This window comes from Crocuta crocuta, unplaced genomic scaffold, assembly GCF_008692635.1.
Source record: "Crocuta crocuta isolate KB4526 unplaced genomic scaffold, BGI_CrCroc_1.0 scaffold38, whole genome shotgun sequence".
In the NCBI taxonomy this organism is placed as follows: Eukaryota; Metazoa; Chordata; class Mammalia; order Carnivora; family Hyaenidae; genus Crocuta; species Crocuta crocuta.
Window position 1 is genome coordinate 2,707,344 of NW_027532605.1, and position 12,671 is coordinate 2,720,014.

The following is a 12,671-nucleotide window of genomic DNA, read 5'->3' on the forward strand; positions in this document are numbered from 1 at the left end:
CGCCCACCGGAGGCAAGGAGTGCCGATGCTTTAGGGGTCTGCTCCATCCTAGGCCCTCAAGCTCCTTACGGGGCCCCGTGCTGACAAAAAACAGTCCCTTATCAAGACCAGGTCAGTCCCCAGGTTGATCTTCCTTGCCTCAAAATTTACAAATAAGATAAAACTTGCCCCCTCTAGCTAACTGAAAAATAATTGTTTCTTTGTATTTTAATGTTTATTCTTTATTTTGAGAGAGAGCATCAGCAGGGGAGGGGCAGCAAGAATCCCAGGCAGGCTCCATCCACGCTGTCAGCGCAAAGCCGATGCGGGGCTTGATCTCACAATCAAGTGAGACCCTGACCTGAGCTGATACCAAGAGTCGGACGCTCATCTGACTGAGCCACCCAGGTGCCCTTAACTGAAAAATAATTTTGACAATATGATACTGTGTTTAAAATGTGATACTGTGTTTAAAATAGGGGCTCCTGGGTAGCTCCCTTGGTTGAGCTTCTGACTCTTGATTTCAGCTCAGATCCTGATCCCAGGGTTGTGTGAGAGAGCCCTAAGTGGGGACTCCTCGCTGAGTGTATAGCTTGCTTAAGATCCTTTCTCTCTCTCTCTCTCTCTCTCTCTCTCTCTTTCCCTCTCCCCCCGTGTCTCTGTCTCTGTCTCTCTTTCTTACTCTCTCTCTCATTCTCAAATTAAAAAGAAAAATAGGTAAAGCCCATCTTCTTATTCATTTACCAACAAGTATTTACCAAGAGTCTACCTTGTGTAAAGAACATGCTGGGAATACAAAGGTAAGTTAGTTTCTGCCCTTTTTCAGGAATTCTCAGTCAAAAGCAGGGGAGAGAGATACAAATAGAAAGCAGCAACCCAACAAGTTAAGAACAATGAGAAAGATGAGTGCAAAACATTGCAGAATAAGACAGGGGCCTCAAGGGGATGGGGAATGGAGCTGCAGATTCTTAAGAAGTAGAAAAACCAGTCCTAAGGAATACATTAGCAAGACGGAGGGTTTTTAGGCAAAAAAGCAAAAAACAAAATAATCCAGAGTGGGGATGTGGGGGTATGAGCAGCTCCTTGTTGCTGGAAGGCAGAGCATAAGGGATGGACAGATGAGCGATGAGCCAGAGAGATGGATGGGCAGACTCCAAATGAGAGCAGAGATGGTAAGGGCCCCACGCTTCCCGACTCTAAGCAGGAGAGTGGCAGGATCAGGTAAGATTCAGAAAGTTTTCAGAGCTGAAAACAGCAACTTACCAGTCCCCAAGCCCTTCATATTTAATCGTCTTACATCTCACAACAAAACCACTAAGAATACGTTATTATTCACCTCGTTTCTGGATGATAAAACTGTGGCATGAAATAAAGACACAACCTGCCAAGGTTACACTGCCGGTGTGACACAGTGGGGCCAGAACTGATCCCTGCTCCCGCCCACGGGGATACACTGTCTCTGCATTGTGGGCAGGGCCACAAGAGTGCACAGGACACCAGTCTGGAGGCAAGGACACCAGTGAAGGGCTGGGATACAGGGAGAGTTTACATTTCGCTGCCCAGACCACAGAAAGATTTTCAAACGATGGCTGGCTTTTCTTGAGAAGGTGTGTAGTAGCATCATTAATACTGACGATTTGCAAAGCAGGATGAGGTGCCCTCATATTCATCATCAGATCTGATCCTTAAAACAGCTCTATGAAGTAACCGTTGGCCTCCTTGAAGAAAAACGATCCAACCCAGACCGAGAAAGGACACAACGTGTCCACAAGCCCTTTCCCAGGACAGTCATAACTTGAACCTGGAAGTATTGTGTACCACATTCTTCCCTTCCTGTCACATTCTCTTAGGGCTATTTGTGATCTCATCTTCTGGCGGAGCTACTGTGGGACCCTCAAAGAGCCACCATGAGCCTTATTCTGTAACAATCATTTCAATGAATCCAATGCCTTGCCCATAGTAAGTATACCCTTAAAAGCATTTGTTGAATGAACATATGAATATGAAGAGAGACAGAAAAAAATAATGGAGCTATCTAGCACGAAGGACTTTTTTGAGTAGCAGGTAGCTTTAGCTTGTTTCTATGACTAGTGCACGGTGATCTCCTTCTGCCCAACAGGTCTCATTCTCTCTTCAAATCCCTCTCAGTCATTCCCCACCTAACCAGTACCTTGCTCACCCCCTAAGACCACTGAGTGGGGCTCCACCTTCTCTTGTGTCCTCTGATGTCCCCAGTTGAAAACGAGCATGCCCCTGTAGGCACCAAGGACCGTGAAAAACACAATGACTATGGGAACAGAAGCCGCCCTGGGTAGGATTCTCTAGGCCCCAGATCCACAACTCCCCACCTACATGACCATGAGCCAGTCCCTGACCCTGGCTGAATGGCAGTTTCTTTGTGGACAAATTGGAGAATAGAGCCACATGCTTCAGCTGAGAAGGTTAAATAAAGGTGTATAAAAGCTCTTCACATGTTATAGAGCCCTAAATAAATGTGTGAAACCTTTCTGTGCTACAATCAGTTATGTACACATCTTCCCAACCCCTACCAGACGGTAAGCTCCTCCAGGGCACGGCGTTTCTCTCTAGTTAATCTTTGTGCCATCCTGCAGTTATAAGCATATGACACCAAAAACACCCAAATATGAAAAAATGGATGAGTGAGTTCTCTCCAAACATCAACAAAGTAAGTCGCTATTAGAGTGCACCCCACAGAATGGTAAACAGGAAATTCATTTCTCCTTATGACCTTCACGCAGGAAAGAAAAGCATAACTTAGATTTCTTATTAGCCTCACTCCCCCTGCCATTCCTCTCACTTTGAGATATCAATACATATATATTCACTATATGGGTTCACTGACTTTTTCATGGATTGTTTAACACAGGCCTCTCCTATGCTCCCAAGACTGCAAGTTAGTTTTATATAGTACACCATTAATGATGCAAAATTACTTCTAATATAAAGAACAATATATGATTGTGTGTGTGCATGTATAAGTGCACAAGACACACACACACACACACACACACACACGCACACACACGTCTTTAGAAGATCACCAAATGACCCTGCCATGGGTTTATTTCACATCAAAACACTTATGCTGAATGCTTAGTTTTTTTCTTGTCTGTCCATACAGAAATACTTAACTGCTGTCCCCCAAAACTGGGTTTGATTAATCATGGAGTATATTTTCATATAAGTCTGAAAAGTATAGCTATTCTTTCAAGACTCTGGACAGCCACTGATTCCAAGTGCCATGAAAATTTACCCACCGCAGTACTTAAACACTGGGACAACTGGCTGGGACCATTGGCACACACGGCCCAGGCACACGATAAATGCGATCATATACTTATTCATATAAACTCAGGCCTCGACTTCACTTATTTAAAAAAAAAAAAAAAAGACCAAAGGGCAGGCCATGAAGGACACCAGCACTGCTCCCAGCCTTGCTCTCTTTCTCTCTGGCAACATTAGCACGTACCCATCACCAAGGCCAACATTCATAACTATAAACTGAAACCACATGCCAGTCTTCCAAACCACTCTGTAATTAAGGAACCTAAATAAATCTTTAGAAAAGTTTTTACTTAAGAACACTTGTGACCCATATGCTTCACATTATTTTGTGAGCATGTCAGCATTGTTATTTACCACACACAGAAATGAATGGTTTATTATAATGCAGTGACGATAACGTCAGGGGCAAGCACCGATTTGATGCGACCACATCAAGAGCGTGGGTTTTATCTGCTTCTTCTGTCATCTAGTTGAGCTCTAAGAATAGAGACAGCCTGACACTTGAAAGCAAGGCTCCCCTTCATTTCCAGGTCAGCTGCACGGCTGTTCGCTGAGAGCCAAACTCTCCCCAACACCATGTATGCTCACTGTACATTCCCAAACAGCTGAACCTATCACTCTTTGGCTTTAGGAGTTTGGTTTGGGGCTCATCTGTTATTTTCTGTGGGGGTGGAATGTTCGGTTACACGTTCAAAATTATGTAGCCAATATGCATGCTCTTCCTCCATCTTATTTCTGTTCAGAACATTCATCTCCACAGTGGTTCTGCTTTTATGGTCATCAAAGGGGATGACAGGCTTTTTTGCCCAAAACTCTACCCTGCCACTTCCTTTCTAAGTTTATTTCATCTATAATGCAAAGCAGGAAAGATGTCACACCAAATACATCACCATCGCTACCTAAAGCCTATGTTCTTCCAAGCAGATCTCTATTTTTCACTCTCTCTCTCTGGATCTCCCATAATGAGTTGCTTGATATCTTTTCCCAAAAACAGTATGGTCCATTTTATTAATTTGTCATCTCCATCAGCAAAAGTTCAACAGAACAAAATTTGTCTCCAAAAACTTTCCTGAATGTAGGTAACTGTTACTACCTATTTGTTACATGTCATTTTCTTCAAAAGCTCTCAGGATGGTATTCCCTTTCATCTAATCCTGAATTCTAAAATATTTTAGAACCATACGAGGGAAATTCTGCTTCTGATTTTAACCCTTTTAAAATCGCTGTCTCAAAATTCTCATCTATAATTTAGATCTACACATCTCAACTGTTCTCTTTCTAGCTCTGGCTCAGCCCTACATTTTTCTAAAATTATGTAACAAAAAAATACTAAGTGTTTTTAAAAAATTCCAAACCTTCATACTGAACCTTATTCAAGGGCTGAGACGGTCCACGAGAAGGACAGGGGAGAGAAGGAAAAGGAGAAAGGGAATTATGTGTGGAGTGTTTTACACGGAAACCTTGAGGTTTGTTGATGTGTTTGCTTATTTTTGAAGAGAGGCACAATGTTGGCCATCCATGTAAAACCTTATTGCAGATGTCTGTACATCAATCATTGCCTCCTTTTTTTAAAAAAATGTTTATTTACTTTTGAAGGGGAGACAGAGGGCAAGCAGGGAAGGGACAGAGAGAGAGGGAAACACAGAATCTGAAGCAGGATCCGGGCTCTGAGCTCTCAGCACAGAGCCTGATGCAGGGCTTGAACTCACGAGCGTTGAGATCATGACCTGAGCCAAAGTCAGAGGCCCAACCAACTGAACCACCCAGGCGCCCCCCTCCCATTCTTAATTCAGAAAATGTTCACCTACTTGAAACATTTCACCTTGTTAGATTGATATAATGCTCTACAACCACACATTCACCATACCACATTTGAAGGAAGAACTTCAGGGAAAAGGAGTCTTCATAGTTATTTATTACAAGTTACTATAGCTTTTTATCCTGAAAAGCCTTATTGCATTCTTGTCCTAGGCCAGACATGGTATTTTAACATATTTTTCACAGTATCCCTCAAAACCATGTCATCGGGGAGCATTCCTCAGAATCTAAGCCTCAAAACAACAGAATATAGAGAACAAAAATGAGCCTCTCTTGAAAATAAATACGAATGGGCGAAATGTACACTATAAGTAAAAAGGAAAGAAGATGAAACAAACATAAAGAATAGAATTGGGGGAGATGGATGGTAAATGGATCCAAATGGCTGCAAGTTTCCTTTATTTTACATAAAGTGATACAAGATTAACTCAATAACAGTCCTGACAAGTATAATATCTAAAACAACTAAAATAATAACACAAGAGCCAACCTAACTTAAAAAAAATTAAAATAGAATTCTAAAACAATTCAAATAATCCAAAAAAGGGCAGAAAAAGAGGAATAAATACAGAAGAGACACACGTAAAATAAATTATTAAATGACAGACCTAAATTCAACCATATTAATATCTACATTAAATGCTAATGGACAAAAAAGCTCTAATTAAAAGGCAGAGGGTGGTAGAACAGATATACAAGCAAAATCCAACTATACATTGCCTGTAGGAGCCACATTTAAAATAGGAAGACATAGATAGGCTGAAAGGAAATAAGATTTAAAAAAGAGATTGGGTAAAAGAACTACATTGTACTTTTATTTTCACACATTTAAACTGAAAGAGGTCCCTACTTGCCACCTGATAGGGATGCTATGCAATGACATAGCACAAGCCAGAGAGCAGGTGAGATGTAACTATCTTAAAAATATGAGCTACCAACATTTTTGTAAGAATATTTTATTAACACTTAATTTTCTAAATTCATAGATATTTGTATATCCTAAACAAAAGTAGCCACACTGGTTTCTCTTTGCTACACAATTGGAAAGAGACTGTTTCTATTAGCTACAAAACAGAAATAATCTCATCAGGGATGAATCATTTTAAGATGACATCTGTTCTGAAGTGACAAAAGTAAAGAAAGCATCAAATAAAGCTCAAAAGTCAGGCTTTAAAATAGGATATGACAAATAGGCACACAAAGTTTCTTCTTTCTTCAGAATTACATTGGTTCTTGAAAAACAGACACCCACAGTATTTTTGTGAAATTCCACAGATTGCTGAGTCAACCTCGATGCACACCTGGTCTCCTATTTCTTAATGGGTCAAAAATATTTTTTAATCTTTAACAATCAAAGGTAACCACTAAGGTGACAAAAATCACAATATCTGAATGTCTTGTGTACATAAAATGATTCACTTGTGTTATAATCTTTTAAGTAACAGCAGAAATCCCTGTGTAACTGGACAAAAAACTCTTCTTAGAATTTACAAGCACAGCTCCTTATATCAAAAGTTCACATGCTTATTATGGAATATAATCTAAAAGAAACAGCAACGATTGCTTTCAAGATTTTAGAAATTTTATTTATAATCCTCTTGTGATGAAGAAGCTTTAGGGTATACACAAAATCTTCTGACTCTATGTGCCTAACCAATATCAAAATTGCCATGGAGATCAGCACACGTTCCCCCATCTGGGGCCAGCCAGCCGTAAGTCGCTTCTTCTGGAGAACTGATACAAAGTGGACTGGCCCAAGGGCTGATGCTTTTTCAAAGGTGAATGGCAAAAGCCAGGTACTGGAGACGTGCATTAGGAAGAGAGAAGAGGTTTAGACACTAAATTATGCCAGGAAGGAAAAGGACTGGACTTAAGATATGCAAGCAGTAAGGAGGAAACATCTGCTTTCAGGGCCTGGAAGTTGCTCTTGGAATTTAGTACTAATCCCTTGTGCTGCTCAGGACTTCCTTCTGAAAATGGTGCCCAGAGCATGAGATGCCACGGGGGGAAAGCCCTCACCGGGGCAGCATCCTGCTTTGAGTTTGGCAAGCATCCAGAAGCAAAGAGGCTGATTCCCTTTCATCCGTGTTCGCTGCTGCAGGGCCTTATCCCACAAAGTAGCAAAGGGAGAATGGTTCCTACTATTCAAGAATGGATCAATGCCCCAGTAAGGAAAATGGAGGAGTGTGAGGAAGAAGTGGCTCCCAAGGAGCTCACAGGCACCCATGAGAGAAGAGGCAGCGTGCAAGTTCTGAGGACGATGATGAAGAAAATCTGTCCTCTAGAGGCTTAAAATCTAACAGGAATGGGGCATCTGGGTGCCTCAGTCTGTTAAGCGTCCGACTTCAGCTCAGGTCATGATCTCGCAGTTCCTGAGTTCAAGCGTCATGTCAGGGCTCTGTGCTGACAGCTCGGAGCCTGGAGCCTGCTTCAGATTCTGTGTCTCCCTCTCTCTCTCTCTGCCCTTCCTCTGCCTGTGCTCTCTCTCTCTCTCTTTCTCTCAAAAATAAATACACATTTCAAATCTAACTAACAGGAAAGACATGTGAGTCCCCCAAAATGGAGGTGGGAGAAGGTAATGACCACATCAGCAATATCCTAAAGATATTCCGAAAGGGGAGAAATGACTTTTGCTGAGAAAGGTATACCACAGAAAGCTGCAAAATCTGAACCCCGAGGCATATGCAAGGACAGAGTCTAGGAGGACGCAGACAGCAGGGAGGAAATTATGTTATTTCCCTTGTCCAGAAATTAACAAAACACACCTGATTTGGAGGAAAGAACAAAGACACAATTGGTCTCTTAATTCAAATTCAGTAAACCCTTCAAGTATTTTTAGTATCCTTTTTAACAAAAGAATACTAACAATCACCCGATTCTCATAAAAATAATTACACAGTTATAATCTATAGAAACAGCCTTTCCTGCTCAAGGTAAACACAATTTAAACAAATTCCCAACACAACTGTTCCCAAGCCTTTTGGAAAAATGGATTATTTCAACTAATCTCATAGTCAAGTTTTATGACTCTATTACAGGCAACTAAATCCTGGAAAAAGTTAGCCCAAGAGATGTTACTCCAAAGACCTTCCCAATTATGCTTAGGGCTTAATGTTTCACACATTAAGGTAAACAGAACGACTCTGTGTTCTTAAGATGCTGATTTTCCAGACAGATGTTCCCTACTGATTTAAAGCCTAAAAATGTGCTTCTTCTGTGTGTCTTTGCCTAACTTGGAACAGATATTACGATCTAAGGTACCTAGCGTCACCATCCCAAATAGTTAAGTCAATTCAGGGAAGTGAACCTTTCAGGTTTTATGTACAACATTAAAATATAAACCTGTATCGTTTAACGTGGAGAGCCCCTTAGTGCCTGCTATGGACACAGGATGCAAGGAGGCAGAGTCCCAGCTTTCCTCAGGAGACACGGGAGACACAGGGATGCTTTTCCACAGAAGACACTGTGCTGGGGGCCTTTCGTGGCACCACGTACTGAATGAAGAAGCATAGCGAAATCTGGCCATGGCCATCACAGGAGGACTGGAAGGAGAACAGCATCTGAATGGGAAGCCCAAGTGCACACTGCTTTGGTGTATTTGTTTACAAACACACAGCGGAGAGGGAGTGAGCAGTCGTGGAAGGTTACCAATTTCTTCAAGCTTTGGTCTGTGCTTCCAGCCTATGGAAGCACCCTGAACAGTGTCTGAAATGGAGCAGGCACTCAGGAAAGGACTGGAAGGCCAGCTGAGGCCAAGTTTGCATGTTTAAAGAATCAAGGTTACAAATCAATTCACATTTTGGAAAGCGAGATCTGCCATCATTTCATAGAGTAGATGCAAAATTCAATGAAATCAACAAATATTACCAAGAGGACTGATAATAAATAGACATGTATATACACACACACACACACACACACACACACACACACACACACAGTCTGCTGTGCATATGCAATGAAACATCTAGGTTTGCATACGTTATTACAGAAAAAAGCAAGTAAATAGGTGAAATAATAATAATATTATTATTATTATACTTCAGTTATTAGCTAAATTCACATCATGATACCATAAAGGAGGAAACATTTTGGAAATAATTTTAAGAGAATTCAGTATTCTTTTATTCAAGAAGCATTCTGTGTGTCAGGCAGAGGAACACACATGATTATAATGCCTGCCCTTGCACACTGTAGGTAGAGAAATCATCTATCTAACTAGTTAATAATCTAATCATTTAAGGACAAGTCATTTGGTCTATGTGGCTTACTTGAAAAGAACAACAAAACTTTTCTCTAAAGCATGAGGGATACTGGTACCAGCAAAAAAATTTTTTTGGAGTTAAAATTGCTTGCCTCATCCTGGTACCCAATACCTTTCAAATCCACCCCCTTCCTCTCCTCCCCATCACCAGTTTTTATTGCCTTAGACAAGTTCCTCATTTCTGGCCTGAGCATCAGTAACTTCTAAAGGGGCCTTCTATATCCAGGCAAGACATTTTCACAAGCCATCCTGATACGATACTGTCAAAATATACCGTCATTTTGATTACCAGGACTCCTTCTCTATTCCTAATCCTGGCCTCACTGCAGCCAGATCTGACTACTTGCTTTTAGGCGTTTCTGTAACCAGTTTGTTAACGTTTGCTTCTGTAAAGCAAAATTGTATCATCGCTGTCTTCCAAAACTGTGATTCTATGGAGGACTCTCCATTTTAAGTATCACCCACTTATATTGTTTAGGCATCAGCGATAAGTGTTAGACACATAGGGAGCATTTCCTAGAAATCTGGACTGAAGTGATCCTAGTGGCCCAAAGATTCCCTTTGCTCCTCCACATCCAGTGTTTTAATATCTACTCACATCTTTGCAAATTCAGGACATAGACAAAATGCAGAAACCTTTCCTCTGGATTACCATAAGGGAAACAAATGAGTCCATTAATACACAGTCAAATCCATGTCTCGATTAAAAAATAAACAAAAGCAACTCCGTGATCGAAGGGGGGAAATCAGAAGACCACAAATCCAACCAAGAAGAAAGAACTCCCCCACTCCCCACCCCAGACAGTCCCAAATGAGGAGGCGCTACCCTTGGGATGACTGACAGCCCTCTCCAAGAGGTCCCAGGGTGGGGAACCAGGGATGACCACTCCTCATGGGGTGTGTCTTCCAGATGGTTCTCACTCCCACTCTCCCTTCCTTACCCCAGTGTTGGTCCTCACCTTGGGGGAAAGGACTTTCATGATAAGGGAAGAAAGAAAGGCTCAAGATGCCAGAAAGTCTGTTCTGCACAGCAGTCACTGTTTCTTACAAGTTGCATTTTTCTTTCAATGCTAAAATGTTTGCCACTTTTAAAATGGCTTCAAAGTGGCCACATAAGAATGGGTAAGTCAAAAATATCACACACCACTCCGCCTGTGGGCTGGCTTCCCTACAACCTTCCTCCTTCTAAAATGCTAACAGGCCACTCCCTCCTAGCCTAGCTCCTCTGGCTCTCCACCACTCTGGCAGAGCGAAGTGCAGCGCTTTCGCAGGAAATGATGCAACAGCAATGCTTTGAGCTTCTGCTGGAGGGAGATTTAATGTTGATCCAGAAGAAGTGCCCTAACACTTCCCAAAGGGCCAGATACAACGCCTGTATTATTCCATCCCACCGAAGTGCAGCTCCAAAGTGAACTCAACTACAGAGCCCCCAAACATCTGCTTTCAAGTACTTGAAGCCATGTCACACCGTGTACAGAGTGGCCGCAAGGAAATGACATGTCACATACACAAATCACATATTTGCAGTTAGTACTTATTATCATGTGTCTGCAGGGGAGGAAAGCCATCTGATAAAGGCATTGTCATTAGAGACCAACCTTGGAGAAACTAAGAATAAAGTCCTGAAAGCAAGCAGCAACCGTCCCTTATCAGCTAGAGAGGGGCGAGAGCCCTGGATGAGAACGGACTGTGCCTAAGGCATTCTGGACACAAATACTGGGTCCTTGAGAGCTATGCACAGTGCCGGGGGATGTTTTTGGTACAGAATATAAGCCCAAGACAAGCTTCTATCTTCAACACAAAATCTTGAACTTAAAAACTTCTTTCATGTGTGCCTCAACTGGTTTCTGATTACTCAGAGAGGTAAAAATAAGGTAGTTTTCCCATAGGATCTAGTCCCTAGGAGCTCATTTCATGAGTGTGTGGCGCATTACAAAGCAAGCAAGGTCCTTCCCTGGAGCTCCTCTGGCTACCTTTCCAAATGGTTCATCTCGCGCTTGGCTCCCAGTCTGCCCCACTGCTCCCACCAAATACCCTCTTCCCTTGCAAGCCCTGGATGACTCCCTTGTTCCATGATTGCTCCCTGCCTCGATACCTGCATAATCCCATTAATGCATCTATTATACCCCTAGTGTGTGGTGTGTTTTAATTTTTGGACTTTTTTTTTTTTTTACAGTTTCTCTCCCTTGAGAGCAGGAATTACGACTCACCATCTTAGTGCCTGACATAAATCCTCAGAATAAATTTGTGTAATGAATCCTAACAGTCCTTTCTCCTAGTCATGCAAGAAATGGACAAAAATTAATGTACAGCATTTTCAAAGTCTGTGTTTACCTACCCAACTATTTAAAAAAAAAAAAAAAACCTAGGGGCTCCTGGGTGGCTCAGTTGGTTAAGCGTCCGACTTCAGCTCAGGTCATGATCTCAAGGTTCGTGGGTTCGAGCCCCGCATCAGGCTCTGTGCTGGCAGCTCAGAGCCTGAAGCCTGCTTCAGATTTTGTGTTTCCCTCTCTCTCTGACCCTCCCCTCCTCGCTCTCTCTCTCTCTCTCTCTCAGAAATAAATAAAACATTAAAAAAAATTTTAAAAACCTAATAAAGGAGAAATCAAAAGAACCGTTACTCAAGTATGCATATGTAAGTACATATTCGTATCTTTGCAAGAAAGAGCTCTATGGGTTTAAAATACTCAAAGAGGAAAAAGAAAGTTAAAGGGAAATGGGATTCTACTTCATGCTTGCCAGCTGAAATTCTTCACTTAGGTTGTTTTAGTATTCAGCAATTCTCTCTGATGCTAGTTTGTGCAGGTTCTATTTGAAGGCACAGGCAAATGATCACTGAAAATCTGCTTCAGAAAGGCAAAGTGTGATTATATTTGCACGAGTAGCACTCCAGAATCTCTCCAGTTCTTAAATGAACAGGCCAAAGCAATTAGTCATCTCAGGGCTAGTGATGAGAATATCCTGCTCCCACCCTCCCTAGAGACCCACCTGATATGACCTCTTGTCTCTAAAATATGTACAGGCACTTCTCTAGGTCCCTGTTGAGCAAATTACCAGGTTTATCCTAACTTCCTTCCCGAGTTTGATAGCCACAAGCTACCGAGTGCCTACAATCTGGCAGAAGCTGACCCAGCATCAGAAGGTGTAACAATGAAAACGGGGCTGTCTCTGGTCCCCAGACACTCAAGTTCAAGCCTCTCCCTCCACCACAGCCTCTTGAGAGTCGCACTCATCACAGACCCCTGCTGTCCGCCAAACACGTTAACCTCCTCCCTGGAAGGAGGCACACAGTTAACGTCCCAAA

The 12,671-nt window shown here is 42.1% G+C and overlaps 1 protein-coding gene across 3 annotated transcripts in view; it reads right to left on the bottom strand.

Annotated features, from left to right (window-relative positions):
• Positions 1-12,671, bottom strand: part of MYO1B (myosin IB) — a 181,168-nt gene that overhangs the window by 96,193 nt on the left and 72,304 nt on the right. The window lies entirely within an intron of this gene.